This window comes from Triticum aestivum, chromosome 1B (assembly GCF_018294505.1).
Source record: "Triticum aestivum cultivar Chinese Spring chromosome 1B, IWGSC CS RefSeq v2.1, whole genome shotgun sequence".
Taxonomy (NCBI): domain Eukaryota; kingdom Viridiplantae; phylum Streptophyta; class Magnoliopsida; order Poales; family Poaceae; genus Triticum; species Triticum aestivum.
In genome coordinates, this window is record NC_057795.1 from 366,461,917 (window position 1) to 366,467,107 (window position 5,191).

The 5,191-nt window shown below is 41.0% G+C and overlaps 1 non-coding gene across 1 annotated transcript; it reads left to right on the plus strand.

Moving 5' to 3' along the window:
• The first annotated feature begins 4,790 nt into the window (after positions 1–4,790).
• On the plus strand, positions 4,791–4,924 carry LOC123152261 (small nucleolar RNA snoR77). Its single transcript, XR_006476082.1, has one exon. It is a non-coding gene; the product is annotated as a small nucleolar RNA snoR77 (small nucleolar RNA).
• Positions 4,925–5,191: the final 267 nt, after the last annotated feature.

A 5,191-nucleotide genomic window follows, 5' to 3' on the forward strand; every position in this document is an offset into this window, starting at 1 on the left:
AGTAAAGCATTACAGGGCGATTGCATTGCATACAATAAAGCGACAACCATATGGCTCCTGCCAGTTGCCGATAACTCTGTTACAAAACATGATCATCTCATACAATAAAATTTAGCATCATGTCTTGACCATATCACATCACAACATGCCCTGCAAAAACAAGTTAGACGTCCTCTACTTTGTTGTTGCAAGTTTTACGTGGCTGCTACGGGCTTAGCAAGAATCGTTCTTACCTACGCATCAAAACCACAACGATAGTTTGTCAAGTTGGTGCTGTTTTAACCTTCGCAAGGATCGGGCGTAGCCACACTCGGTTCAACTAAAGTTGGAGAAACTGACACCCGCTAGCCACGTGTGTGCAAAGCACGTCGGTAGAACCAGTCTCGCGTAAGCGTACGCGTAATGTCGGTCCGGGCCGCTTCATCCAACAATACCGCCGAACCAAAGTATGACATGCTGGTAAGCAGTATGACTTGTATCACCCACAACTCACTTGTTTTCTACTCATGCATATAGCATCAACGCATAAAACCTAGGCTATGATACCACTGTTGGGGAACGTAGTAATTTAAAAAAAATTCCTACGCACACGTAAGATCATGGAGATGCATAGCAACGAGAGGGGAGAGTTTTGTCCATGTACCCTCGTAGACCGAAAGCGGAAGCGTTATAACAACGCGGTTGTTGTAGTCGTATGTCTTCACGACCCGACCGATCAAGCACCGAAACTACGGCACCTCCGAGTTCTAGCACATGTTCAGCTCAATGACGATCCCCGGATTCTGATCCAACAAAGTGTCGGGGAAGAGTTCTATCAGCACAACGGCGTGGTGACGATCTTGATGTTCTACCGTCGCAGGGCTTCGCCTAAGCACCGCTACAGTATTACCGACGTGGACTATGATGGAGGGGGGCACCGCACACGGCTAAGAGATCCAAGGGATCATTTGTTGTTGTTGTACCTAGAGGTGCCCCCATGCCCCCGTATATAAAGGAGCCAGGGGAAGGGGGTCGGCCGGCCCGGAGGGGCGCGCCAGGAGGAGTCCTCCTCCCACCGGGAGTAGGACTCCCCCCCTTCCTTGTTGGAGTAGGAGAGAAGGAAAGAGGGGGAGAGGAGGAAGGAAAAGGGGGCTGCACCCCTTGTCCAATTCGGACCAGAGGGGGGCTGCGCGCCTCCTTCCTTTCGGCCTCTCTCATCTATTCCCGTATGGCCCAATAAGGCCCATATACCCCCCCGGCGAATTTCCGTAACTCTCCGGTACTCCGAAAAATACCCGAATCACTCGGAACCTTTCCAAAGTCCGAATATAGTCGTCCAATATATCGATCTTTACGTCTCGACCATTTCGAGACTCCTCGTCATGTCCCTGATCTCATCCGGGACTCCGAACTCCTTCGATACATCAAAACTCATAAACACATAATATAACTGTCATCGAAACCTTAAGCGTGCGGACCCTACGGGTTTGAGAACAATGTAGACATGACCGAGACATGTCTCCGGTCAATAACCAATAGCGGAACCTGGATGCTCATATTGGCTCCCACATATTCTACGAAGATCTTTATCGGTCAGACCGCATAACAACATACGTTGTTCCCTTTGTCATCGGTATGTTACTTGCCCGACATTCGATCGCCGGTATCTCAATACCTAGTTCAATCTCGTTACCGGCAAGTCTCTTTACTCGTTCCGTAATACATCATCCCGCAACTAACTCATTAGTTGCAATGCTTGCAAGGCTTAAGTGATGTGTATTACCGAGAGGGCCCAGAGATACCTCTCCGACAATCGGAGTGACAAATCCTAATCTTGAAATACGCCAACCCAACATGTACCTTCGGAGACACCTGTAGAGCTCCTTTATTATCACCCAGTTACGTTGTGACATTTGGTAGCACACAAAGTGTTCATCCGGTAAACGGGAGTTGCATAATCTCATAGTCATAGGAACATGTATAAATCATGAAGAAAGCAATAGCAACATACTAAACGATCAAGTGCTAAGCTAATGGAATGGGTCAAGTCAATCACATCATTCTCCTAATGATGTGATCCCGTTAATCAAATGACAACTCTTTTGTCCATGGCTAGGAAACATAACCATCTTTGATAAACAAGCTAGTCAAGTAGAGGCATACTAGTGACACTATGTTTGTCTATGTATTCACACATGTATTATGTTTCCGATTAATACAATTCTAGCATGAATAATAAACATTTATCATGAAATAAGGAAATAAATAATAACTTTATTATTCCCTCTAGGGCATATTTCCTTCACTCCTTAGGGTCAATCTCACAGATCAACCCCCATCCTTTGTGTAGTACTAATATGAAGCAGAGCCAGAGTGGACACCACCGGGACAGAGGATTTCTTGTGAAGCAAAGTACCATCAAGTGGAAGTTCCTATTCCGCAAAGCCTTTCTTGTCACTGTGAAGACTACACACAACTCTTTAGTCGCCAAAGGAGTAGCCCTTTTAGTGAGTTTGCACCTCTGATGCCCACAAGGTGCAACCACCAAATCTAGCATCTCAGTGTCACTTGAATTCTCGTCTAGATCAAAAGGCTTGTGCTTCTTAGTGGTGGTACCTCAAGCAAAGGTGCCGGAATCAAGATGTTTGAAATCTAAAATAGACCAGTGTCTCCGGAGGGACCCAACAAATCACTTCTCAACCCTAGAACACTACCCATCACTGCGCCCAGTCCCTCTGAAGAAATAGAAACCCCTACATCTCCCCAAGTGTTCTAAAGACAAGTTTCATGGTCCATAAGCAACAACATGCCCTTACCCAAAATGGCAAACTGAGGAAAATTTGGAATAGAGGCTGGTTGTCCAAGGCATGTATCAAAAGCCGGCTCATACAATCTCTTATGCATTATGACCACATGAAAGACAACTTGAACATGGAAACCAACCCTTGGAGTGAAATTGGTGCAATATCTCGAGCGACAAAACACTGAAGGGATTAAGAAAACTTTGAATATCAAAAGATGACTTTTTTTATTATACGCTAGACATTTCTAAAATACTCATGGAAACATTTTTTAAATATAAGTTGAACATTTTTATAATACACAGTGAACTTTTTCTTCATATACGGTGAACTTAAAAAAAGACGTTTTTCAACAATTTTTTATAAATGATGAAATTTTTAAAATTTATTTTTAAATTGAATAGTAGGTTCTTATATATTGAAGTCCGAAAATAAATTCGAGCAACCATTTTTAGAAGAAAACTAACTGTCTAAAGTAACAAAAAAGAAATAAAAAAACACTCCACAGAGCTGTCCACATATGAACCTGCGCGAAGCCTCGTCTATTTGACGCTAACAAACGTCAAACAAGGGGTCTCCTCCGAGAGTTCGGGCTCAAACCAACCATGGAAAATACTATTCGGTGTTTATAGCGCCGGTTAAGGTGTTAATGGTACAGAGCGCTCACACATCCTATGGTAGTTCCTATGAGGGCCAACCCATGTAAGTCTTTTTCCCACCAATTTTGGGAACCTTATAGAGGGTTTGCAAGTTTCTCTAAGGCGGTTTTTTTAAGACGGGTTTCGTTTGGTTCCTTTACCTTTTTCTCTTTGTTTTTTATTCGCGACCACTTTTCACGAACCTTTGCTCAAATTCATGATTTTTTTTAAATTTTTGAACATTTTTACTGAATTTGTGAACTTTTTAAAATGTACGAACAGTTTTTATTTCACCATTTTTCAAAATTAATATATACAAAAAAGGTAGTCGTTTTTTTTCAGAAAGCAAAGAACAACAAAGCGTGCAACCCAACTAGTGTGGCGAGTGAGACCTTCTATATGATGCGCACTGCATCGAATGGAGGCCCGACGCACAGGGCGCGCCTCGACTGGGCCAGCTCATTAGTGTAGTAGCGGATCGCCTACTGTAGCAAGCTCGTTAATGACCCTAAAAAAAGCAAGCTGGTTAATGTAGCCTTATTTTTCTGTGCTCTCACAAAAACACGAAGAACAAATATTTTTTCAAAATAACTCAAATGCTGTTTTTGAAAATATGAAAAATATTTTTTAAACATGATTTTCTTTTTCGAAAATGAAAATTCTTTTATTTTTTGTTGGAATACAACATTTTTGAAAAGGACGAACAAATTTAGGATTTATGAAAATGTTTTCATGGATAATTGGATTTTTTTAATCTGAACTTCTTTCAGAAATTGAAAATTTTCTAATATTTTTAAAAAACAGATATAATTAGAATTTTTGGACTTTTTTTGAAATGCAAACAATTTTTTTTAGAATTTTGAATATTTTATAAAACATGAATGTAATTCCTTTTTTTTAGGGATAACCTATTTCCAGTAGAAGCCCGACGCACAAGGCATGGTACATTTAGTTGGGCCTAGTCTAGGCCATTAAGCTATGATCTCATATAACGTTGAAGTCTCCCAAGTCTACCGGACAATCTCGGTGCACATCATTGGATTCAAATCAAACGACAGCACAAGGGCAACCCCGTAACCTTGCCTTTGGCCAACAACCCCCTCTCAGGTTCCTCCTTCCCCTCCTTTGCTCACTTTATAAATTCACATGAGGTGGTTGCTCCCGCAGTGTAGCCAACAAAATTATCTATCAACCAGAGATAATTCACTATGCACGTGACGAGCTTCGTCTCTTCATTTTCTCTTGTCGATCTTAGCCAATCTGTTTGTTTTGGTCCTTGCCCATAATTTATTTTTAATTTTATTTGTATTTCTTATGCCATTGTTTGCTCAATATCTCATCATCTCGTGGTAACATCAACGAGCGATTATTCAGGCAACCTCTTTGTCTAATTACAATGTCTATGGAGGTATTGCATTGCTAGGAGATTAAATCTTCTGCTCTTCAGATTAGCCGAGGGAGGTGCTTGCTGATATAATGGAAAATCTTTATTAGCTTAAGAGCAATCCAATTCGTATTTGTATATAAATTTATTTTATTTTGATTAATGGAAAATCTTTTGGATAGTTTTAGACCTTGTTGATATGATATTTTCTGTATTATTAAGTACTCCCTCCGTCCTAAAATAAGCGTCTCAATTTTGTACTAGCTTTAGTACAAAGTTGTACTAAGTTTAAGACACTTATTTGAGGACGGAGAGAGTATTAAAGATGGTAGTACACTTCTCCTTGAAGATGGTAGAACTTATGCTCGAATGCAATAATAATTATGCAT